This window comes from Lipophrys pholis (assembly GCF_963383615.2).
Source record: "Lipophrys pholis genome assembly, chromosome: 15".
In the NCBI taxonomy this organism is placed as follows: domain Eukaryota; kingdom Metazoa; phylum Chordata; class Actinopteri; order Blenniiformes; family Blenniidae; genus Lipophrys; species Lipophrys pholis.
The window spans coordinates 23552790-23580777 of record NC_137642.1 but is presented as its reverse complement, the minus strand read 5'-3'; the positions used below and the strand labels follow the sequence as shown (position 1 = coordinate 23580777).

The 27988-nt window shown below is 37.8% G+C and overlaps 1 long non-coding RNA gene across 1 annotated transcript in view; it reads right to left on the bottom strand.

The window, feature by feature from the left end:
- Positions 1–390: 390 nt before the first annotated feature.
- LOC308120605 overlaps positions 391–27988 on the bottom strand; it is a 69594-nt gene continuing 41996 nt past the window's right edge. The window contains exons 3-4 of the long non-coding RNA XR_013936026.1: positions 14055–14131; positions 391–4156 (exon numbers count right to left, since the gene is read on the bottom strand). This is a non-coding gene — a long non-coding RNA (uncharacterized lncRNA). The remainder of the gene's footprint in view (positions 4157–14054; positions 14132–27988) is intronic.

The window sequence follows — 27988 nt, the reverse complement described above, 5'->3', positions numbered from 1 at the left end:
CTCAGCCACGCGTTCACATCAAGACGTGAAGTCGAGACGTTAAACCAACAAAAAGCAGCAAAAACAACATTCCAGTGAGAAATGTCGTTGCATCCTGTTAAATGTGTTTTAACACATTTCGCAATCACAAACAGGAGGTGATCAGGGGCATCAATGGAAAGTAGAAATGTATTGATCACGGACATTAAAAATATTTATAGCAACTTTTGCTGTTTAATGGGAATAAATGTGTTGATTTAAAGCATCGGCAGCTAAAATATCACACTAAATAAGGACATACGATAGCCGATTTATTCTGGTCATACCTCAGTGTTTATGTATTCCTGGTGTCACTTTCAGAAACTGCCGCTCTCTCAGGCAGACCAACAAACACAACAGACAACTTCCTTAGTTTGAGATGTTTTATTGGTGTATTGTCATTTCTTACAGGCAGGATTCACTTCTGCTAAAGTCCAAAAGAAGAAGCACGCTGAGCTTTATAGAGGCCCAATTATATCTTCCCTCCCACTTCTCTCTCTCTCTCTCTGTCTCCCTCCCTCTCTCTCACTCTGACTCACTCCGTCCTGCTCGTCTTTCACACGCACTCTCTACTGTTTGCTACTTGTCCCTCTCTTCCAAGTTCACACGCTCTCTTTCAAGTGCCTGACTTCCTTATATCATCTTTTATTTTCTCTCACTTTTGATGTTTGCCTCTGCCTGGCCACGTTTTCCACTTCTCTCCTTTTAAATAATCATGTCGATTGGGACTTTGCATGATAACACACACCTGACATTGTATTCCTGGAGGACAGGGAGGCTTCCTTTCCACACTGCGATCGGTTGATCACTTCCCTCGAAAACTGTCTTTTGACTTCTACTTTTGTGGAGCCTTAATTTTTATTCTGATAAAACTCAGGATTGAATACAGTGAGCTTTTTTTTATGGTTGACACTGTACTTTCTATATTAATCATTTAACTTAAAAAAACAACAACAACCTTTTATAAACAGAACAAACAAGGGAATTTGAGTTCGGTACATTATTTCTTTGATGTGACTTCTTTGCAATAAGAAGTTGGTTATTTACTTTCATTGATGCTACACTCATAAGAAACATGCATTTGTGGGATGAGCAGTAGGTTCGAGTATGTGGGTTAAGCCTCAGAAATGTTCTCAAAATATGTTCTACTAACTCTAATCTCTTGCTTTGATTGGGTTATGTCCGAAGAACCAGAACCTATTGTAAACGATTTATTTACTTAAACAGGAGGCTCATTAGTGATCTCTTTAAAATGGCCAGCCTGCACACACACACACACTGCTGTGGGATAACATATCATCCGGCAATAAGCATTTGATAAGCACATATCTAGCTCTGCCGCTCATCCCACAAATGCTCCTCACAACTGCAGCAACATTTAATAAGGGGAGTAAACATGTTTTCCATTTGTGAAATAGTCCCGTTTCCACAGCAAAAATGCAAGAATGTTCTTACTTTGTGTGATGAGTTTAATAAAAGACGTGAGGCGTAAACTACAGACTTAATATTAAGACGCAACAACTCACAAAAGAAGGTCAGTGGTGACCGTGACAGATCAAATGATCCAAATCAGTCACTTTCTCCAAAATAGTACATTGTAATGTGATAAGAATGCACGATCATTCGTTATCCCAATTTCTTGTGATCTTCTTCATCTCTGCCCTAAATTCCTAATTAACGAAGATGAATTAAATTACATGCAGAATCGATTTGTATGTATTATAAGGCTATTATAAGGCTGCATTATATTAAAGTGTTTCTAATTGTGTTGCTCTATAAAAGCTCCTGTTGTCCCCATGTGTCCAGTTCAGACTGAAAAGATTGCGTCAGAAAAATGATGTGAATCTCAGAAGAAATGGAAGTTCACTGCTCCCAAGGGAGGAATCGGTTTAGGAAAAGTAAATTGCTTATGAGTGATGTGTGCGCTCACCACATTATGAACTTTAAAAACTGAGGCGTAATGTGCGACAACAGCCCCGGGGGTTATGAAACTCACACAGCCCATTATTGACAGCATGATGAGGGTTTCACTGCAGCAGTCTCGCTCAGCCACAAGTTTAGCTATAGGCTGTAAAAACCAAATCACAGACGTTCAAATACACTTAACTTTTTTCTTTTTAAAATGTGATTATGCTCTATCTGGAATTCTGAAAAAAAAAGTCTGGTGTTTTATCCACAATAAACCACATTTCTAGTCACTTTTCAGTCTAAACTGACATAAATAAAGTGGATAATTTTGGTTTCACTTGCTTAAGACGGACAGTAATGACCTTTAATGGGAAGCTGTGTTGTAGCTGCCACATGTTACATGAACGGTACTGCAGTGCCTCCCTGTGCAGTTTGTGATATCCCCGGAAAAACGAGAGCTTTGAAACAATTTCCAAAATTATTTTCTGCACCAAAATTTAAATACTTTTAGAGCAGAAATAACTGCTCAGGAAACAAGTGATGCTGTCATTATGTAGGTACATTCACTTGTTAAAATCTGTAAAATGTGAGGTCTCGCAGCTTTTAATTGTATAATTAAATACCAACGTTCCTTGTAAAATTCAGATTTGTAAAGTAAACTTTAGCTAGAATCGGACATCTAAATAATTGAACAATAGCCATTAAAATACGATAAAAATGTAACAAATCCTTGATATGTGTTCTGCATGTCAGATATAAACTGATTAGATTGACAGTTTTTGGTTTTTCTGACATTATTTTTATTGCTAATATGCAGGTTAAATGAACGATCACACTTTTTCTTTTGTTATTTCTCTGATCTTCGAGGGTTTAAACTCTTTTAACAGTATTTTTTGCTTAGAGCTGTTCAAAAGTTTGCTTAATTTGGCAAACCACAACATTAATTGGGAAATTAACTTTGATCCATAAAAGCTCATTTACATGCAATCTAAACATCCGACCATTATCAGATTTTAGGAGTTATCAGATTATCTAAGTAATTTGAAATTCTAAATAATCTTAAAAGTTAAAAGCCTTAATGTGACTCAATGGTGAGAAATCAGATGAACATATGTACCTCAGTCTCTCTCAATACTCTGGTGCCCTCATGCACGTATTATATATATATATATATATAAAAAAATTGAGTATGAAGATTTTCTCCATCTCCTATGATTCCATCCAAACATATTCGAGTCCACTTTTGAGGGTCGTGGTGGGATGGAGACAATCTGAGTGCATGTTACTTTCCTGTTTTCACAGCTTGATGCACTTTTGGTTTTTGGTTTTGAGTCAGCGGCTTGGACTGAATCACTTTATTAAAGCGATCAACAGCTGATGTTTTAAAGTCCTTCCTACCAACTGCAAGTCATATGCTTCTCACATAGTTTCCATAATGGTGATGAGATGAGTCCGTCCATCATTCACACAGATTTATCTAAAGTGTGTGTCGCTGCCTATTGGGCCAGTCTCCAGTCCATCACAGTCCCACTCACACCTCCTCCTGATTCTCCTCTTCCACCATCCCCACTTTCCTCTTCTTCCACTCGGTTCTCCTCCTTTATTGTTTCCTACTACTGACTCCTCATTTACTCCTAAAAACCTGTCTTTTACGATCATAGTATTCTCTCTAACGTTTCAAACTTCCCCAATCTTCATGAAAAATGCTACAGAAAAAAAAAAAAAAAACTTTTTATATTAATGGGTGAACCACACTGAGCGTATTCAGTTGTGATTATCCCAGGCTGCAGTGGGTAAGTGATGGTTGACTCATGTTTTACTAGCCGTGTTCACCGCCAGCAGCGATTTCAACAGCATGACTTCACTGGGTGTGGGGACTTTTCTACACAACAGCCCACAAACCAAAACAGCCAGAAAGAAACCACAGCACCTGGAAAATTAACAGCACTATCAACCTCCTGCAGGTGTTTTATGGTCAATCTGGAGCGCTGTGACAATATAAAAATCTTACTTACTGCCCCTTCAAACATCTTGAATTTGTTTTTCCTGCCAAACATCTGACCAAATTATTCCCAAAGCAACTCCACACCGCTATTTATTTTTTTTGCCAGGAACCAACAGCTGCAGACCGCAGCATACGGCAAACCCCCTCCTCTTCTGCCTGTGGTCACCAACCTCCACATCTCATGATGACAATGAAGTCACGATCCTCACAGACGCTGCATCGCAGCTGGAAGGGAAGAAGAGGAAACTGCTGTTAGTGGAGGCAGAAAGAGACACAAATACGGATATTTTCAAATGTCACATGAATGCTGTGACAAACGCCAAACGTATTTTGGTTTAATTTTGTTGCAGATAGGTTTGAGTCATTGCTTTGCAAGGTTCACCTGCATTTCTGATTTGAAAGATAAAAGTTACTAAATATTAAAGCACTGTTCCTCTGCATAGGAGGTAGAATGTAAAGTACATTCAGTCTATTTGCAATGCCTCGACCTTTTACATGGCACTTAAATAGCCGGAAGTCAAACACTTCTATATTCAGAGTAACGTTATAATACTTTCTACAACACACACATATTCTGCTACTCAATCCTCCAACTCACACACATTCTAGAACCCACACACATTTTACAGACCCGTCATACATTTAAAACAGACCCATTTTAGTGTTTAACACATTCATTTTCCTATATGCTATAACTAATTATTTCAACAGTGTGATTCTGAGTCAGACGAAACATGTAGGAGTTACCAAATATGATCACTTGTCCAATAAAGGGTTAATATAAATGAATTAAAAGTAGGAAATTATATTAAAAAAAGTGATTAATCACAGTTGTGGTCACTTACACAACTACACAATGTGTCATGTGTCCAAATCCTGAGTGTTTCATCGTTATGCGCACTGGTCCTCAAACTTTACTTTGCCTTTTTGATAACCTTTCTTTATTTTTTCCTTCATTAAATTTCTCATGCAAGAGAAGTCAAGGGAATAATTATCTAGTAAAAAAAAACAAAACTACTCACTAATCTAATAGTAGTTATTGGGACTGAGTGAGCCTAATGAGCAACATGTGACATTATTGTTTTGGCTTTTGAACAGATGCCTGCAGACACTACTCTGGGTTAGAAAAAGTATCTCAAATACATCCAGGTTTTTCTATTAAGGTGCTATAAGTGATTGTGATGCATACAAGTATGTGTTTTAGACACTTAAAAAAAAAGTTTGTGCAGTATCAGCAGTGTGTTTATTGTGTGAGTGCATCTATTCAACATGCATAGCAGTCTGGAGGTTAACAAGCAAATTGCGTTCACCATTCAATTATTGTTGATTACTTATATTAAGTTCTTTAATTACAGCCAAATCACACCTGATTTTAATGCACACTCATTGTACATGGTTATACAAGAATCTCTGGTCCTCCTGCCAAAAGAACTTAGAAAGACTCTAAATTCTTCCTGAGCAATTAGTTAAAGACGTTTAACTATAAAGTGAAAACTGTGCAGACATCCACAGTGGCTTTGCAATAACATGTTACTGTAACAGTTGTTTTGATTAAATATTATGATTATCATTAATAGTAGTAGTAGTAGTAGTAGTATTGACAGTGCAACAAAATAAAGAGATGTTCTACTTAGAAAAAGAGTGTCGTTTTTTTTTTGCAGTTTTCCCAGGATGTTCCCAAAGTTCATGGAAATCTACTTTTTTTTTTTTTTTTTTTAATTATAATGAAATCAAAGTTCAGTGTATGTAATGACTGGCTTTTCAAGCATAAATACAAATCCAGACAAAACACAAGAGTAGATATGTTATTTCTTTTCTACAAACTTGCATTTACAAACACACATAAAACATCTGTGTTAAAGTTCAACGTCACTGCTTTCCTCAAAGTCTTTTCTCAGTCTGGTGCTCATTAAAGCGTTGCTTCTTCTTCTTCCTCCAGATAAAGGCACCACGATGACAGAGTTCTGCATTGTTGGCCAATCATGTGCCGCAGTTTATTTTCAAAGGTTTATTGCGCGTACACTTTCACAGGATTACTTCTTTTAATGCGGGCCCGTCATGCAAACGCCTTCTTTCAGCTTTCATTGAATGTTTGTTCTATAAATGGCAACGTGACAACAGAACAAACTTTAATGTGTGTATTTTCATCATGAAAACAATATTGAAATTCAAATAACCTGCCTCAATTTTCACAATTCAAGAGTCGAGTTCTCTGTAATGACTAATGATTGGGGTCACTTTGATATAGCCACATTTGGCTGCGTCATGCTGGACCCTGTGCGCCCAGTCCAAACAGCTTAAAGCAAAGTAATTTTCAAAGCTTTGCTGGTCGTGAAAAAAAAACAACAAAAAAAAACGAGCGTTTACAGTTTTGGCTTTACAACAGACAATAGGAGTTCCTCCCCTGAGCTTCGTGCGCCATTGGAAAAGATGAAAGTTGGGTCAACATTCACACTGAAGGCTTTTAGCAGATGATATTCTGGAAAAGTTGCAGCAGAGCTGAGACCTGTGACTATAGATGAAACAACATATGTTCTCCATTTGTCCTTTATTAGTACCAGAATGTCCCTCTTTATGCGACAAGTTTATCGTAAACAATGTGAAGCGCTCAATTGATGCTGGATTACTATTTTTGTACTGTATTCCTTAAATTCATTTAGTTTTTTTTTTCATTACGTCAAGATTTGCTGCACCAGAAATAGGAAAATTACAAATCCGGTCTATTGTTCCCGGATGTGCAAAGAAAAACTCTTCAATTAATTTTGAGATGAAAATGGAAACAAATGTTTCAACTCTTTTGTAATTTGTTTTTTATACTTGATCATTTTAGGTTTAGATGCATATTTCAACTTCACAGATTCATCACAACACAAACAGAAGTAGCCACGGATACTGGCCCAAACAAATTGTGGTGATTTATCTTATTGACTTATTAACAGTGCAAAAAAACAGTCTATTAGAGTGTAGGAACAACAACAACAAAAAAAAAGAAAAAGAAAAAAATACTTGTTTGAGGAACATTTCCAGCGGCAATTTGTGTTCCCTGAGATGACAAACATTTTTCTTCAAAGAGTCATGAATGGGGAATGTGTTGGAACTCTAATTTTGCTCCATATTCAGAGTTATGTGGTTCACTTTAAATCATGAGATAAACAAGTTTTTCCTTTAAATAAAATGCATATTTTTACATCAGTCTAGGCATGACATAAACCAACAGATACTCAACTCGGTGACAGGGGGTCCAGGTCAATCGCTGACTGACCTCGAAGAACTAACTACTTTTTAAATGTTTCCTTAAAGACAAAGCACATCAGACACGTCCCTTCATTTGACCAGCTTGTGCTATGCTCAGCTCATAAGGAGCACAATTATTTAAATAAGTGTTACAGCCCTCCAGATGGGAAAGTGGATTAATATGGGGAGAAAACTTTCTTGACTTAGTCGGGTTTGGTGATTTTTTTCTGTGTCTGTGATGTGTGCTTTGGTTTTTTTTGCTTCTGAAATAATAATAATACACAACCTTGGGCAGTAGAGCTCCATCAGATTGGCCAGATAAGTTGACATGTGGATAATATATGGACAATAATTTATTGGAGTTGAGCTTAAGTCAGCAATCTGCAAAATGTACTGTGTTATTGCGAGTGCTGACACAGCAATGGTGATACATTAATGACACATCATCCAGAAACACAACCAGCATTGTCTTGTGACAATGACAAGAGGCCACGGCTCCTGGAGCAAAAGCACAAAGGTTACACAGATTGCATCTGGCAGCTTTTCCTTATAACTGTGTCTTATTACCGAGAAATCCTGTGACAAGTTGGTAAACGTGATTAAACAGTCGTATTGTGTGTATAAGTGGTGGTTAGGCACTGGAATGACAAGTTCGAGCTCAATTCTTTTGCTTTCTTTGCGTTTTGGAATTTCCATGAACACATGAATGATCTAGTGTTTCAAAACAAGAATTCTGATTTTCAGAAACTTTATTGAAAAGTTTTGTTTAGTGCCCTTCTTTCTATCCTATGGCTCATTCATTTAAATTGAAACAGCGGTACCACTAATACCACACTTTTCTTTTCTTTTTTTTTAAGTGCAAGCATTAACCTTTAAGGAAGATTAAAGTTTATTTCTTAGTCCAACTACCACAAAAATCATTGAGGTAATAAACTTTCCAAAGTAGAAAATGCTCTGATTTCCACCTCTAATTTAGTGACAAACCTATTGTTTTTTTTAAGGTATAACAGAATACAAGATTTTTTTTTTTTATTCAGTTTTGTCACCTCCGGCACAAGATTCACAGGCATACAGTCCACAACCATCATCACCATAACAAATCTCTCCAGTTATACATTAACAGGCTCTTCACAGGAGGATGAATGTGTTTCGCCCTCTCAGAGCACCAGAGGTGAACGCCGTGATTAAAGACCTTGTAAGAGGTGTGAGAAGATAAATTGCAGTCTTAAGTTCCATTTGTAACCCGCACATCTCTCACAAAGTGTCCATTACACCCGCTACAGGCCGGACGGCTGGATATTTCTCAGCTTTTGGTGGCGGTGTTGTTAATCACTCAGATGAGAGCCAAGGAGATGAATTAGTCAGTTGCCCTTTTTAAGTGGAGTAGCACTTAGTTTCAGACTGGAGATGTTTCGATTCCACCACCAGCAGCTTCCTGAAATGTGTTTTTCTGTCAACTTCTGTAGGTAGTCTTCAATATTACTGTCAACAACAGTGTTTCTGTTCGACGACTATCAGGATGTGAAAACTTTCAAAAACAACACTCCATCGCAAGTTCAAAGGCCCCAAAGTGCAAACTGCTCACAGCGACATGTCGCTCGGCTTCTCGGCAAAAAGTAAACAAGTGCATAAAACATTTTTTTTTTTAAAAAGGTGGACAAAACAGGGATGCCCATTCATTCCACTGATCTCTTTCTCTCATGACAAAGACATATAACAAGGATGAATAATTCACTGAAGGGGCAGGACCAGATTAACCAGTCTGATGGATGACTCGGTGCTTTGTCTTGCTGTTTGATAAAGTGGATCTGCATTTGGCCGTCTCGGGGCTGCTTTAAACACATTTGCTGAAAAAAAATGACACGATGCTTTCAACTGATTGTGTTTAGATATTCAACAACAGTGTCTCTTTCCTGCTTGGATCTGCGACTGCAGTCGAGTTTAACCTTTATTCAGTCCTCAGACAAGAAAGTATTATATGGGAAAAAGGACATTTAGAAAGTAGTTTTGAAAGTGTTGCTATATATTATGATAAAGTGACAAATGTTTTGGGCATGGACAGAGTGTTTAATGAACTGATGATCAATACAGATCAAAACGTAAAGCCAATACGAATACAAAGACAACATAGAAAATTGCTGAGGGTTTTTTTTTTGTAAATTGTTGACGGTGATAAGCTCTCATATGTAAGTTTGGAAAATATGTGTTGCATAAATGCTCCAAATGACATTTTCAAGAGAAAACGCACAACTTTTGAAATGCTTTGGGGTCTGTTTTCCAGACAACTGGACTCGGAGCCACTGAAAACACAACTTTATTTAAAACAGCTCCCGAGGTGGAACTTTTAGAAAACACTCCGTCTGCGTGGAAACATTTCTGAAACACTGCTTCAGCTCCAATAACAGCGTTTCCTCCAGAGTGTCATGCTTCCCAGTCCATATTCTCTTGGTAGTTTCATAGTTGACGGTCACCTGGAATAACAATACTACTCCATCGTCTGTCCACTAGAATGTCACTGTACTTGCTATCTATAATGTTCATAGCCTATCGTTCTCTGCACACGTATGTGTGTGGTCTCATTACAAAAACAACCAATAGTGCCAACTCGTAGCCCAACATGCTAAACTACATCAGTTTCAGCCATTTCTGTGAAAACCGACACCGTTTTCAAAATGTTGCCGTGTAAACACACAATTCTTCTGAAACAAAAATGCAAAAAACAATGCGCCATAGTGAGAAACAAGATAACTTCACCCCAGTTGATTTTACAAAAGGGGGGGGGGGGATTTTCCTTTGTGGATGTGTAACATTTCTCTCCGCTCTGGTCTGCATAACTTTGTTTTGTTTGATTCAATTATGTCTAAAATCTATTTAGTATGATTAACTTTCCTTTGCCTTCAGGCCAAACAAAATACATCACAACAACGTACAGTTAAAATAACAGCAAACTTGCTTTCCTCAATGCAAACCCAGAGATGAGCCCACAGATATGTGATGATTTTGAGTGCTGAATCCATTTGGTTTACCAAAGTGTCACATTTCAGTTTAAAAACTGCATCTAAGAAGCCAAAAACGCGTTGTGAAGAACAGACAGCAGCTTGATATCACACTAGTACAAAAAATAGGAGCTTCTGGTGTAAGGATGTGAAGTATTTCATTAATTTAACCAGGATTTTTCCTTACACTGATGAATAAAATAATAAAAAGCCCTGCAGAGTGTGACAAGTATTTTAGGAAAATTAACAAATGAATAAAAATACATCAGGGGGAAAGATTTAAACCAATGAGGAAGACATACTTCTTTAACCAGGAGTGTATTATTGAATTTTGCATATACGTATATACAAAATTACATGTTTGAGCTTAATTTTTGGTGATTAATCCTGAAGAATCTCAAAAAACACAGTCATAACTTGGCCACATTAAAAATCTAAATGGCAAAAACTGTATTTATAGATTCCGTAGATATTTACTGCAATGTGCTTTTATTCACGTATTCAAGATTCAATGTACAACATGGAAAACTCATACTGATTACAATTCCACCAACTGGATGTACTGGTGTGATCGTGTTGTTTGTCTGAGACGCACGCCCTCAGCAATAGTGAGCGACGGTACAAATCGCCTCCCGGTTAAAGATCAGGGGTCCTGCCATGGGATTTCTCCACTGAATCCATCTATTCATTACTGGTGAGAGGAGACGGAGCGCTTTGATGGACGAGTGGATGTTTTGTTTTGCTGTCACTGTTGATGAAGTGGAAACCTGCATCAGCGCTAAGCAGGTTTAAAGGTACTTAACAGCAGCCGCCTGTGTTGGCTGCAGATCAAAAGGTGAGAGTGAGGGACGAGTGTGGATGATAAGTCGCCCTTCAGACAGTCTTCTATTTTTTTTTTTATCTACTTTTTTCCCAGAATCTGTGCGTAGTTTGCCGTATTAATTAATCCAATATTAATTAACCTCCTACCGAGGCCCTAAAATTATATGCAGAACTGATCTAGAGATCACTGCATTGCACTGTATTTACTGCATGCACTCAGAATGTCAACACATTTGCTGGTAATGTCTCTTCAACAAACACATCTGAAAATTGTGGTTCGTCTGAGATTGAAAAACTAATTCCTTGATTTTTAAAGCACATTGTTCATCCCATAAGAAACTTTACACCTCATCGGCAGGCTTTTACTTAATGAATGGTTTATTTATTTTGGCTTAAATATGCTGTTGAGGTTTTTAAGTAAATGTATCTTTATTTTCTATTCACCCTTAACGAGTTCTATGTGGTTTCGTAGCATCAGTCGAAAATAAGAGTGCCAAACACAACTTAGTTCAGGGATCACAAACAGCCCAGTTTCCTCTCGAGTGGGCCAGTCCAGTAAAAAAAGTTCCATAATAAACTTTCAATTTAATCTTTAAAGTTGTTATTTGTTGTGGTGCAGAGTATATTTGACGAAAACGTCTATATATTCACAAATATCAAACAATTACTACTGGTACTATGGTACGAAATACAGTGAAATGTCCAAAAAACTTCTCCTGTAGCTGTTCCAATATGACTGTTTTTACAAACTCACCCTGGCAGCATGGCTTTGAGGCTAATGTTTGCTATCTTTTACAGCAGCATCCCTGATATCTCAGATTGTGGCTCCGTGTTGTGTGTAGCCTGTTACTTTTAATACATTTGTTTGAAAAATAAAACAAAACTAAGTTTTCTTTGAAATTTGAACAATATTCTTGGTGGTTTGGCCTCATTGGAGCTTCTCGCCGGCAAGTTTTGGCCCAAGAGCCTCATGTTTGACACCACTAATCTATGCCTTAAAGTAATTTTTTTTAAATCCTCTCCTCTCTATTTTAAATAGTTCGTAAATTTCCCCTTTGAATAAGTTTTTTTTTTTTTCTCCAGTTTGTCTTGTACAAACTGTTTCTTTGTTTTGCCTTTCCATAGTAAAGCAGTGTGAGTTGTACCAACCTGCATGAAAAGTGGCATATAAACAAAGTTTGACTGACTGGTGGAATTATCCTGCATATCTCAGATGAAACACACAAACCACTTGAGGTAAATTACAGAAAATCTGAGAAAATGAGTTACTTCCCGGCCGGATACTTAGGCATTGTACTTCTCTTATTTTGTATTTTTCACAGTTAATCTTGGCTTTAAAGGCCCTCTCTACCTAATCTTTGCCTGCTACTTTCCTCTATTTTGTTCACTTTTTTTCTTTTTTTGCACTTGGTGGAAGGAGCTGCTGACTGGAAAGATGGACGTGCAGATAAAATCCGCGGTGCAGAATGCTAGAGTCGGGACATCTGCGATGCGTTCTTTTCGCGTACACACACGCACACACACAGCTGTCAAAACAAGTCAGGGAATAAAGGCTCTTTTGCTTCTTGTTAGAGGGAAAATTAACCTCCGCTGCTTTTCTGCTCGGTGAGTTTGTGCCTGTATGTTTGCGTTAGTCATGCTGCGGCGGTATATATCCGTTCGGGGGGCAAACACATCAGTTTAGTGGTTAAAAACAGTCAGTCAGGTTTAGGTTATAGTTAGTTAACTGGTTTTAGCTGAAATCAATACAAAGGCCTCCGATGGGAGGATTGTGGATTCAGGGTGGAAATAGTTGTGCAGCAGTTATTGTCGCATACAAACATTGCACGTCTGGATTTCATTTTCACTTTTCAATGAAGGATTAAAAAAAATAAAAAACGTGATCTGGTAGTTGTACTGCAATCTGGCATCTCCAAAACTTTTACCTTTGAAAGCAAATGGTGTCATACAGCAACGTTCAAGTTTTTAAACATAGTTTTGAGTTTAAGCATGAAGCAGGCGCACTGAATGGGGGGAAGAAAAGGTGCAAAACATAACGGTTAAATCATGTGTTTAATTATCAAAGTTACATGCATACAATTAATATTTTGGCAGAAACAGAAGGAATGTGAACGTTCCCATGACTCACTTGGTTACCACGGGCTATCCTGAGCAGCCAGTGAGGATCTGATGTCATGACGTATATTGATCATTATGTCTGATGAATGGATGAACTTCACTTTGGCTAATTATTCTCAACTCCTGCCGCACAGACGCAGCTGAGATGTCACACACTTTGTCTCCTTTGTGCGTTTATGTTTATTTCTGTACATTTCTATGCCTTTCAGCATCTGTTTTAGGTGTTTAGTCTTTTGAACTTGCGTGAAAAATGCAGCGACTGGAAAACGACTGTCTCGGTTCTCGGATAAAACTTGCACGAACACTCGCTCAGACTGTAATTTGGCTTTAAGGCGTACACACAAGAATGTTTACACATAATGAATGTGTTCCTCAAAGGCACACATACACTGGATTAGTAACAGATACGGAGCTGCACCTTTTAATTTCTACATAAGGTAAAACCATTTGTTGGTGGACTTATTACACTTTTGAAATAATAGATTAAGCTCAAAATCAAGTTTCCCAGTTTTTAATCAGAGGGATTGAAACTATAATTTGTCTGCAATATGTCCAGATGAGACAAAGTTGTGCAGTCTATTTGCCTGTTCCTCCTTTTTAATTTCTTTACAGGGGTTGTTGGGCAATTTTTACACCAGATGCCCTTCACGAATAAATTGGGATTCAACCTGCAACTGTGTATAAAAATATAAGAGTAGGTAAGATTGAAAATTACATTCAAAATTCATACATTTAAAAGTGTGTTTTTAATGTTTATCTACACACACATCCATTAATCTACCTACACACGTATCAATTCAGATAATCGTCATGTTTAGTTCTGTAATAGTTTGATTTAAATATTGGGCATGTGATGTATTTTATATTACCTGCTGTAATACCTTGTAAGTATTATCAGATAAAGATGATTATGAGTACAGTATGGGGGTTTATCAAGTGTGTTAAACACCTACCAGATGAGTTTAACTGAGCGGCTTCTCCACTGATGGCTGAACGTGGTGAAACTATGTCTCAAGCCAGCGCCTCAACTCTGAAAAGATAAAGAGAAAATACAGATTTAAGACATTTAGGAATTGATCTCATCAATAAATTTAGTGTATTCTTATTATAAGGATGTTATGATTTTATCCACAACATATTAGTGCATTAATCCATCACAAGAATTAAGCACTGTTATCATGTATGCACCTATATAGTTTTTAAAGTTGTTGTTTTTTTTGCCATTACTTCTATACTTTTATACACTACGAAGCCACAATGACTTCAGATTCAAGGTGCTGCGAGAGTGTCCAGGTTGCTTGCTGGCCAGCGTTTCTATCTCCCTGCCATGAAACCGGCTTCCAAAAATCCAATGGTGACCCCCTTTGATTACGATTTAGTCTCAATTGAAAAAGTTATTAGGCACCTCTAATTCCTGGAGCGCACTTTGATATCAAACTTAATTAGACCCCACACCTAAATCTTCTGCTTGACATTAACATTTTCTACTTTTCAAAGATTGTATGGTTGGCAGAGATATTTCATACAAAACTAAAACTCAACATATTGCCCATCTTTTGTTCTTTGATCTCCCGATTAGCTTTGGGTGCAGTATGAAACACGACGGCCACTTGACCCAGAAAATGTCTTTAAATAGCTCATCGTGTGCATGTGCAACACATGGTGTACTTTCTTATTGAGGAATTTCCCTTTATGTACTGAATGAGCTGCATGCATTTTTCATATGGACCGTTAAGAGCCACGTTCAACATAACAAATCAAGCAACTTTCTACAGAATAATTAAAATAACCTTCTTTATTTTATTATTATACCCATGTGAAAGAACACAACATGTAAGTACACACTGTTTTTGTTTGTTGCATTCCCTCAATAGGTCTTCACAAGTACTAAAATGTATAAAAATTCTGCCCTAAAAATATTTTATCAAAGGTCAATTGTTAACCGAAACGTATTGATTTCCAAGAAGCAGCAAAAAAAACTTCACATACATGTGTGCTGTTTGTGTGTCATAATGACTGGGGAAATTATATCAAACTACATCAGTCGACCTTGTGAACTAACTGGAAGAGGAGCTTTTCCAAGGTAAAGAGGCAATAACAGAAGTTTAAAGCAGAAGTGACATGATTCATAATTTCCACAAATTGACAAGCAGATCTGTTTTCCTGTGTTTTACGTGACAGCTGCCATGAAAGGGATTCGACCTCCACCTTGAGAAGCAAGTTTCTTGCTTAAAGACATTCTATGATGCATGAACAGGACTCGATGGGGGCGATAGTCAGTATCCGTTTGATTTAAACATGCAAACGGAGCTGGTAGGCTTATCAGAATGACTCATTATTAAATCCAGTGACCAAATAATTCCTAGAAAGTCCCTGGAATTGGACAGCCTCCCTTTTCTTTGAATACTGACCGCAGATTGTCTGTGCACCGTGTTTTAGAGAAATCCCCAATCCCTGGAAACAAACAAACCCTTGAAAAAAACTGGGAAAAAAAAAAGAAGATACTGTACAAATGTGACAAATTAGTGTTATTCGACGGTAATTTTTCTGCATCCACAAGTCTCCACTTCACATTTACTCGTCACATGTTTGACAGAAAAGCCGTCCCACACACTGCAGACTGATGCAAAGAGACTTGATGTGTGGGCAGTGTTTTGAGGAAACATAAAGCCTGCTTGTATGTGTGTGTGTGTGTGTGTGTGTGTGGGGTGAAAGAAGATCTAATGTGGGTGGTCAACTTTTAATCTAATCTTTTATCGCTTGATTATTTTTATAAAAGAGGGTTCATTTGAATGCATTACATCTTTATTTATATCCTTTTCCTCCTTTGTCTGGAGCATGCATCCTAATTTCTGCCTCGGGCGTTGGTAGTAAAAATATTCTAACCTTGATGAATCACTGATGCTGCTTTTTAAACGGCTTTTAGGATAACGAGGACAAAAGTTAAAATACTTCTGTGCAGACAATGTTTGATACTTTTTAAAATATACGACTTGGAGCTGTTTTCACCGTCCTCGATTACATGCCGTTTGTTCTCTGTATGCGTGTTTTTTGATCCAGAAAAATAGGCAGTGAAACCAGACTTGAATATCAAATCTTTGCTTTTTTTTCCCCTTCTTCTTCCGTATCGCATGCACCCTCTCACGCTGTTGTGTACAGACAGTCAGGTAATTAATCAACAATTCAGCCCTGAGGTTACAGTCGGCACGGTGCACATCACAGCTGTTTTAATCAGGTCCTCGCATTTCTGCACCCTTCATCTGAAACATGGTTAAAAAAAAAAATCTAATCCTCCTTTTTACCTTAACTCAACCCTGCAGGAACAGAACTACACAAACAAACAATGAGCTCTGAAGCACCTATATTTACAGGTCTTGAAGGACGACTCATGTAGAAACAAGAAACAAGTCATCTATTGTTTATAGATGTGAAGCCACAGGAAACCAGACAAATAATCTCAGAAAGATCCATAAAGGTTTACACACATTGTTTTTAATGTTAGACTTTTACCCATCTGAATAATTCTGTTATTGAGCATTAAATCCCTTCTAATAGGACAAATGGTCACAAATAAGAGCAAAATAACAGTTTGAATATATATCTGACATTAAATTGCTCATTTTAATATTACAACTATGACCTTAGGAATCTAAATGCCAGATACTGAGTAAAAACTTTATTATAACTTCTTTAATCATCCAAACAATCTGAAGCAATGGATCTGAAAAATTACAAAATCCAATTTTTTTAATGCCGACGACAGACAGAATTCATCAGACAGACCAAGTCTTAATATACAAAGAGCGCTACTTTTCCTCCTTGGCCTGCAGCAAGAATCAGAATCCCACTGGATCACTGGCCGAGCTTCTTCCAGTGGTGAAACAGTGATTGTGGCTCTTCATGCTTGGCTGGTGCACTGAAGGACAGGGAGGAGGCCGATTACAGTGCTCACCACGACTCTTCATACCCTCTGGCCTCACATCGTCCAGGAAAACAAGTACACAGTGGTTTCATGTAAGCTGACCTCCTCAGCTTTGTCCTCTGATCCCGTCCAGAGGTGCCGGAATCACAATTATTAACGGTGGTTTGAGTGTTTTCATTATCACACTGAACATTACACAAATGGAGATTTTTCAGTCATCGTATTTAAAAGGATGGCATTTTTTTGCTGGGCTTTATTTCTTTTGTCTAGTGTCTGTCCGTTTGAGACCTTATCAGACCGGGAAATTGCACAGTAAATAATGTATGAGATGTGTGAAATAGTGTGTTGTCTGCTTGTGGTGCTGCTGCTCTTATTTCACAAGTCTTGTGATCAGTCTGCAGAGTTCTTTAAAAAAAATAAAAAAATTGTGGCGACCTTTCACCCACACAATTTTTGTTGGGAACATTATATTACCATCAGCCAGTTAGACCTGTTTTGGCACATAACTCTCAAACGTGTAATCAAGTCTTTATGGTTTGTACCTGAGTCAGACGGAGGTGGTTGGGGTCAATGGTGGGCGTATGAGGCAAGTTTTAGACCAGCTCACATCCAGACTGTTGTGTATTTCACGAGTGCTAGAATGCATGTACTAAAGATGAGGTGGAAAACAAAAATGAGTGATAAAAAGGAGCAAAACTGATGCGTACAATAACAGCATCTGTCTGTCAGCCAGAAGCCACAAAGGTGGGCGTTCGTCCTGGTTTGGCAGAGTAGAACCGCGTCCTACAGCGTGCACGTCTGCCAACTGCAAACCACCCAGCAGAAAGGCAGTCACCACATGACAAATATATCTCATCCACATGAAACAAGGTAAATCAACCTTTTCCACTCGTGTTTGAAAAATATAAACACGCTCACAGACAGAAGGCCTGATGTTATGTGGTCAAAGCTTATGCACCAACATACAACACAAAGTGTCCTACAAGGAGGAGATGGAAGTAAAACTTGCATATTCCTGTCCTCTTTTTTTCATTGATAGAAAGCCTTCCTATTGGATCTCGTTACCGCAAATAAGTGCAAACTATCTATATGACGACTTCAGGCAATGACCAGATAAACACAACCATTCTGTTTAAATGAGCTCATCCCAAACATCTTTTTTAAAGTAAATTGTTTGTGCAACGTGTTACTTTATGATCTAGTCCTTTTCACCCATGCACCCCACGCACAGATTTACATATCAGCTTCGACAATGTTTTCAATTTGAATAACTGATCATTTAGTTAACCGGCTAAAATGATTCACATCTTGTACAGTCCACATAAAACGTATGCAAAAACTGTACGACACATGTAACTTAAAATGAGTAAAAACAAGCCAACGGCAAAATGAATGAAAGTGCAATTTGTCTGCAAAAGTGGCAAGACAGTATAAATGTGTAAAACCTGAGTATTCTCCATCTATTATTCTTTGTTTACAGTTAGCAGTGCTTCAACATGTTTGCAGTGTATTCTAACTTTGCCTCTGTTATGTACAGTTTCACTATTATTACCAAATCTGCATTTATTTTTGGTTTAGCATTATCCCATACGTACCATTATATGTACCCTAATAAAGTAACAAGCATGTCTGTGTTGCGCCCCTCCAGCCACAGCTGAAGGATGATGTATCATCTGAACTGATTTGGAAAAGCAAATATACAAATAAAAATCATTTTCAAGAAAACAATGTCAGAGAACAAAACCTCAGAAGTGATGCAAACTAACTCCAGACTGTGCATTGTTCCAAACAAGACCCGTGCTGAAGACACATCCTTGTCGACGGTAAGCTGAGACTGCGAGCGAGCAGGGCTCTGTAAAAATAGCATGTCGGCTGGTAAACAAAGCGGCTTCAAAAAGGAAGTGAGATTCTTAATATCGCTGCGCGGCTGAAGCGGCGCTGCACAGGGAAAACCCAAAATCAACACTTTTCAGCTGTAAGTGCGCAGCTTACAGTACGGCGTGTTTCCATTAAGCGTCAGGCCTCTGAGCAGGTCACAGTTTAACTGATTCTCAGAACAAAAGCTCAGCGCGGTGACGTCGGCGGGGACACCGTGAGTCGCTGTGACTCAACTACACGAGTGACTGAAGTTCCTGGGAACTGCATTTCTCCACAGCCACTGCAAACAAAGAAACTTGTAGACGAACGCGTGTGTTTACTCTGTGCATGCAGAAGTGCTCAACGTCATTATCTGCTCTGAACTATGGACCTACATAGAAACACACTAACGGGAGAAAGTGAGGAAAAAAACCATTGTGTGATTCAAATAAAATACATTCTGTGTTTTAAGCTGTGCAATTAAAATAAAAGGGAACCATTCGGTAAATATCATTTATGGTTTAAAAAAAACTAATTATGGTGGATTAGTTTGGTTAGTTGTTGAGGTTTGGTTAAGTTGGAGAAGATCCACGTATGACAAGTATAATTCTAAGTCTATAATATTTGACCTTCATGACCGGGACTGATGTATGAAGTCTATAATTAGAAAAACGCAAGTCTTTTTTCTTTCAAGCTCGTTTCTACACACAATCGCATCTCTTGAATGAGGAAACGAACAGTATACTCACACAATTCATCAATTATTAAGAATTCAGAGAAATAATAAATGTTACAGGCATGAAATCAAAGACACGGATAATTAAAATGAAGCTTGATTACATATCTGACAACACCCAAACCAAACCTTTTTTTCAAGATGAATATGTATAAGATATATTCTCAGTTCACAGTAAACATATAATATGCGAGAGTGAGACTTCACAGCTAGTGCTGCATCTGAATGCCCCATGTTAAGAACCGCCACAAGAACACAATAAGGAAGCCTGCGTCTAAATATCTCCACAATCTAGTCAATTCACAGTCAAAACAGTAAACTTGAGAGAAAGGAAAAATCAAAAACCTGTTTAACTTTCTCTCCTACCGCTGTATTTAGTGCTTAAAAGACACAGTCGCCAATTTAAATACCACAAAATATCAATAGTCTCCTAAATATCTCAATATCTCAATATCAAACTGCTGCAGAAATCCTGCATCTTCAGAATCAAAACACTGTGGGAGGATTTCACATGGCACATCTCATTCTCACATTATGCAAAGTTTCGGTGAGTGTCACTGTTTCATGAAACTCAGCTGATACTCTACGTCACGTTAAACACACAAGAGTACAGCCTTGTCTTCGGAAGATGTATCATCAGAAGAAGCCGAACAGACTTTAATCAAACACCTCTCAGGCAGACATCGTTACCCAATGCACTGTCAACATAAATCACATAATACACTATTTACACACACATGTGGAAGGACGCAAACAGCCCACACACATGAGTTAAATCCTCATTGGCTGACATGCTCTTCGAGTGTCACACTGAATTTAGACTTTTGTTCTCTGTACATATTAGCGACCAAAAGAAAAGCTTGTTTTAATATCACTTGAACCACATGTGTTCCTTTATTAGAAACATTTTAATCATTAAATGTCTTGATTGCTGAAACTGCACTCTGCTACGAAGGAACATTTGAAAAGTGATCATTGTCTTGTCAACTCTTTCAAAACGCAGGAGAATTTTTCTGTTTTTTTGTTTAGCAAATTTATTCCTTTATTCAGATTTCCGGGTAAACCTGGATAACAGAGTAACAAAATACAAAGGCAATCTCACTGGGACGATCTATACTTGACTATAAGATCATCTTTACACACCGTGCAGTCACCTAAAAACAAAACTTGAAAAATAACCTGAAACTGCAAGAATGACTGTAATATTACACACGCACAAAAGATAAAAAAAACACATCAAATATCTGAATGCGTGTCAATTTGAATTTCAGTTTCATGAGGCTGAACTCGCCCGCGCCAATTCAGATGATACAGCAGAGCTCAGGAAAGCAAGTAAAACTATCTACAGTTATTAAAAAGCACTAATATAACTGCACAGATCAAAAAAAAAAAAGGAAGCAAGTGATGTTTTTTTTTTTCCATAACCCGTATCTCACAAGTTCTCACTTCAAACTGTGAGAAATTTCACAACAACTATCAGGAAGCCAAACAAAACGAAGCGCCACAGGGTTGAAATCAGGTATACAGTTTTTAATCTTTTTTAAATGCCTTTTTTAAGCTGCTATATGTCAAACAGACATTAGATGTAATGAATGCAACAGCTTATTTAGCTGTCAAATCAAACTTGACATGACATCAAAACAAAACGCCGAGAGATCAATTAGTCACATAGTGTAGCAGAAGTCCAAAATAATACTCAAATACTTTTTTATGTAGTCAATGAGTTCTGCAATCTCTCTTTTATCAAATACAGGAATTATTGCATCTTGTTTCTGGGTCTCACAGTCGTGCCTGATGTATCTCAACCTGTTTGACATCATCAGATTTCAGTGGTTACCCCTCTGTTTTCCGCGAGCTGCAGGAAGGTGACAATATGGAAATCACTCAAAAACTCCTGGAACATGTGACCAGTTCAGAGTCACATGTGACGTTCTCGTGTCAGGTCTCAAAAGTTAAAACTGATCAGGCTGAAAACACATCTGTGTGTGTTAGTTCCTGAAAAGTGGATTCCTGGCAAATGTGAGGCTTGTAGCCCGACGTAAACAGCAGTTTTCAGTGTGTCTTTACAGAAAGAGGTGTCACAATGCCCAGATGGCGGCGATTAACTGGAACAAAACATTAAATCTTGTCATGTGTCTGAAACAGCGATATACAGTCTCTGATTTGAATGTGTAAATGTCAGCGAGGGCAAACGAGGTGCCGCCAGAAGAGGGAACAAGCTCTCTCACACGTACACAAGCATGCAAATAGCACACACACACACACACACACACACACACACACACACACACACACACACACACACACACACACACACACACACACACACACACACACACACACACACACACACACACACACACACACACACAAAGTGTCAAAATGGGCTTTATTCTCCACAAATACACATAATAAAATAATTACTGCAGTAGCGCCACCACATGCTCCACACAATTTAAAAAGGATGTTTAAGTTGATATGATTTAAACTGGTGCAATAACGTCGACGCAAGAGCCGTTTCAATATTTGAATTGTCATATGTGGTAATTAAAATGGGGTTATTGTATGTATGACAATATGTCAAATCATTTAGGTAGTTTAGGGAAATAAGCAGCAACAACAAGAACAAAAAGGGAACAAGAACAATCGGTTGTAAGTAGACATATTGAGCAGAATGTTTGCATCCTTTAAAATTCTATTGTGAGTGTGTTATTATGTATACGGTATTATGTGTGTTTAAAATGTTTCCTTTAAATTCATACCAAGTTAAATCAGCAAGAATACACTCAAATGCACTGTAAGACATGAAAACATGGAGTATACGGAGTATACCTATACTGTATATGTATACAGTTAATGATGATTATCACAATCAACTTTAATACTATTATTATTAGTTCCAACTATAATGGTAAACTCATGTATATTTAAATCAACTTAATACTTAAATTATTGAGAACAAATAACATGACCCTACAGAAGAAAATACACACAACACATAAATATATACAAATTCCACAACTTCAACGGCAAAAAGTCCACAATAACACAAATAATAAATGTAAAATAAATTAAATAAAGTGTGCACAATACGAATTAATACAAATAAACACAAACCCTGTGATCGTACCAATATAGCTGGAAGGATACACACTGACAGAACCTCAAATACAGTCAGAAATAAATGTGCAATTAAATAAAAAATAGTACATGTATACAACTAGATGTACGTATGTTGATATATTGGTGGCAATATTAGTAATTACACATGTTTATATGTGTGAACAGACGCCCAACAGGAACAACTGAAATACTGACACACACACACACACACACACACTCACTCAACTGCCATTGCTATGATTATACGTCTATAGTGTATACACATCAGTGCACACAGTACTGTGTATGTGTAAAAGCCACATAATATAATACATACATATAATGCAACAACCACAAATACAGTGATCTGTAATAACAGGGATACGAGTGAGAGACCTTGATGTATCGTGTTTTCAATAGACAGAAATTAAAAAACAGAACATGCACAAATACGGCCATGTCACCACAGACAGATAATCACATGAATACACACACACACACACACACACACACACACACACACACACACACACACACACACACACACACACACACACACACACACACACACACACACACACACACACTGAGATGATACAGTGTGTTCCTGCTAATGGAGGTGATACTGCTTTATGTACTCTGCACATACATATCCCTGCAGGTGTCTAGACTAAAGCAAATGAAGACTATATGCGCAGACATGTCCAGATACTTCAGTTACATAAAACAATAATATATAATCACACTGGCATAATCTGAAAATTGGGATTAAACATCAGAAACCATACGACACACATATATACAAATACAGGCCATAAACAGCAACAATTCACGATCACCAGGTGCCCGACTGTTAAACAGCACATGTACATCAGCTCATACAGACACCGATCGCTGCTCAATGACTCTGAATACAGACTGATAGATATAAACATGCCTGTTCAAAAAGGACTGACACATTCACGGAACAAGTTCGTGAGTCGATTAGTCAAACAGGAGCTGATTGCGACAAAGAGATGCCACCCACGAGTGTCTGTGAGCACGCATGCACCGCCCGTCTGAACCCGTAAACATGTTTGTATTTACTTATTGTCTCCTTTCAGATCGCAGAGGCGTTTGACATTTATTATCATTAGCCGACCACTGCCTCCCAGCATTTATAAAAACTCTCAGATTCAAAAAGGAAAACCACACCAATTAATTGGTAAGGTCACACACAAATAAAAAAACCAACTAAATATCAGTCAAGATAATAAATAGAAATATAATAATTCATCTGACTTAATACCGGCAAAACGTTAGAGCCAACACACAGTAATTGCAAACCACAACTCGCAAGAAAAACATGAATCTAAATGATCACAACTGAGTCATCGGGAAAAACTCGACGTTATCAGTACTATAAACACAGAGCGTGGCGACAGGCAGTCTAAGTGTCATTATGAAACCTCGGGTGTTGGTATTAAAACCAGACATAAATGATCCACCAGTCACATTTGAGGCAAGCCGTTTGAAAAATACCAAACTGTGTAAATGTGAAGAAAATAGAGAGAGAGATTGAAACTCACTGAGTCAAACTGTATGTACAACTTAAGTTCAGCTTTGAACTAGTTGTCAACAACATGGCATTTTTTCAACCACTTTTTATCTTTTTTTTTTTTTTTTTCAACTGTTGCTGTTACTGAAAAGGTTACTTTTATTTTTTTTTTGTTCTTTCCAGTCGAAACTTGAGTGGGTTGAAGAGAACCGAACATTTCACCAAGCAAATTTCCCCCACTGCCCCGGTAATATTATCACTCCAAAGCATCACAGTTTCACAATGACTTTCTTATTTATAAGAAGAAAACAAGTGTGACGGCAATTAACACAGAATACACTCTCGCAGGTCGTGTTTTGAAACCGATATGCCCGCTTTTGAAAAACAAATTCGACGTGAATAAATGTGCTTCACTTTAAATATGAGCAGGCACGTGTCGATGCTCACATTTCAAATTTAATTCAACGTCTTGAGTGGAAGTACCGATTAATTCACTCATGTTCCAGCTCAAACTAAATTGTAATAACTGAAGGCTGAAGCTAAAAAAAACAACAAGGAACTTTTAATAAGTTACCAACAACTTCAGAAGCTTTAATGTCACCTTTAAAAAAAAAGACCAAAGCCATTCTCATTCTTATTCACAATTCCACTCTAACTTAAAGGTTAATTAATTGAAAAATACAAACCTAAAATAAACAAAAATAGCACTTTGTGCATTGATAATTACCAATTGTTTCTCAGCACCATCAAGCTGGCTCTTGTTTACTATCAAGCATTTGGAGGAACATTCATGGGGCCTGTGACTCTCAAGTACAATTTTCTGGGGTCGAACAAAAGCCGAGGGAGCAAAGTGAATTCAGCACCGAGGTGGACAATTTTTACCCAGACAGCAGAGGCTGGGCTCGTCTCTGTGGGATGTAAACAACCGTCACAGGAGACGATCATCCCAACGACGGATTTACAAAAAACAAAACAAAAAAGCAAAAAAAGAAAAACCATGACATCATTTAACATGACTGTGTCGCCTAAAAATATAAAAAGTGAGCGTCTTCACTCTGCGTCTTTTACTATCAACATTAGTCAGAGTGCAGAGGAGAAGTCGGCTTTCATGCGATCACTGTTTCAAAAAGTGAAAAGGAAGCCGCGAGGAGGAGACGAGAGTGGGTAGAGCAGCTGAAATCTGCCTTTCCTCTTTCTCTGCCGCTGATATTTTCAAGGTGACAAAGAGGAGAGAATGAAATAGATCTGCTAGAAAGACTTTCAATAAATAAAATTTCTTGAAAAATGTGACAATGTAGCACAATTATTGTTCTTGGATTTAGTTTGAAGAGTTGCTTTTAAAATCTTTTATCTAAATTTTACGGTATTTAGGTAAGTAAATAAATAAAAAAATGGGCCGAGATTATAGTCTAAATGTGTAAAACTCCACTCGTATCCTCGAATCTGAATTGTGCTCAGCAGTCGTGGATAAAACGACATTCTGAGAGACGAGTTTCTACCTCGTGGGTTCAGTCTGAATCACGTTTAATGCTTCACAGATCAAAGTAGTTCTCTTTTTGATTCAGTTTCACTGCAGAAAAATGAGTAGTAAAGTTTGCTTTTCTCACTTTTGTTGAGCATTCGGATGATTAGAAAAAAAAGAAAGAAAAGTGAAAGAAACGAATGGAAAATGGTACAAAAGAGATCCCTGAAGAAAATCTTTTAGAGAAGAGTAGAGAGAGAAAAAAAAAAGATACCTTGTTTAAATTGTGGTGAGTCTTGCAACTAACAGAGCATGTGGGAGGCTTTACACACACACACACACACACACACACACACACACACACACACACACACACACAAAAATCCCCGGGAGGACTGTGGCCTAAAAAACAGACGTCTCCATTTTGAAGTAAGATGTGTAAATGACACCACCATCTGTTGAAAGTGTTGCAGTGGTGAAGAGACAACAAACTGACAAGGCCTCACACACACACACACACACACACACACACACACACACACACACACACACACACACACACACACACACACACACACACACACACACACACACACTAATAACTGATTCAATACACACACACACACCATTTCTTTCACATAACCTAATTTTACTCAATAACTCCTGAAAATTAACAGTCAACACGTGGCCGGGCTGTGAATAATACGCTATTAAGGATAAAATCAAGCGGGTTTGAACTTTACTCATCGTGACTAATAACACAACCTGCTCGCCTGCAGCTGGCGTCAAATATACGACACACACACACACACACACACACACACACACACACACACACACACACACACACACACACACACACACACACACACACACACACACACACACACACACACACACACACACACACACACACACACACACACAGAAAGTCGGGCTTGGGGAAACTCTGTGGAGAAAGTGAATGAGTGACGCTCTCCACCACCTTAGAAACGAGGCGCCTCTGAGCAAGGCGGTCAACACCAACGCGTCATAATAGAGATCAATCCATCAATGTGCACCTATTAACCACTTCAGAGCCTGAATATTGAGCGTAAATTAAATATCCCAGCATGAAGATCTTAGAAAATCTATAATGTACAACAAAAACATGCAGCACAGCACAAATACTATTTACTGAACTAAAATTTAACTACAGCTCTTTTCCTGATTACATGCAACATTAAGAAATACCGTTTATTTAGAGAGCAAGAATTGTAAAAAAACAAACAAAAAAAACAACTTTTTAACTGATATTTGCATCTCGACGTTCGACATGTAAAACATCTATAATTACTCCTGTGAACACAGCGTGCTGTGTGCAACATCACGTCTTCCTCTGTGCGTCACTTCAGGTCCGCAGACTGTTTACACTGCAGAGTCTGAAGGCTCCAACATTTAAATCACAATTTTAAACAATTACAAAAAATCCAAATTAAATAGCTGTACCTCAGAAGAAAAAAAAAAAAGGACACAAGCACTAAGCCTTAATTATTGTAGCAACCAATAATGTACAAAATTTGGCCTCCTTTAATGTAATAACTTCACAAAAGTGTAATAATACTGTTGAATCAGTGTTAATAACATTTTGCCAATAATGCAATAACAATATATGATTGAAGTAGCATTAAGAAAAAAAACCTCTCAAAATGTAATAACTGCAGTCAGTAATGTAATGATAGTAATTGTTTGGTGTTGTGACAATATAAACTTTTTCATCACGTATCCTCGACACCACAACAAAGACAAACACTTCAAAGTTTAAATTTAAAGGTCATTGTGGCACTATTTTACCCGGTCTGTCCCACTCAAGATGAAATTAGGCAATATTTGGTCTCTGAACTAAAATGTATTTGACACTCCTGGTCTACATACTGATTCATATGGGTCGGACTTACAGAACATCTTTCCTCTGTGCTCTTTATTAGAGTAAAACCACATTGGTAGCAAAGCTGCTGCACATGCATGCTAGACAAACGTACATATGTCATTCTACGTGAACATAGTGCACAGAAAGTGAATAAAATGTTAGTATGCGTTGTTGCCCGTCTGTCCGAGGCGTACACTTCCTCCACCCCACCTCAATCAAATGAAAAGACTCACAAAAACACTAAAATAAACATATTAAAAAATTACATGAGGAGTTGGTGAGCGTTAAAGGTCTTACTAAGAGTGATTGCACACATGAACAGAAACTGACAGTTATCACTAGAATGGTTTCTAACTCCCACA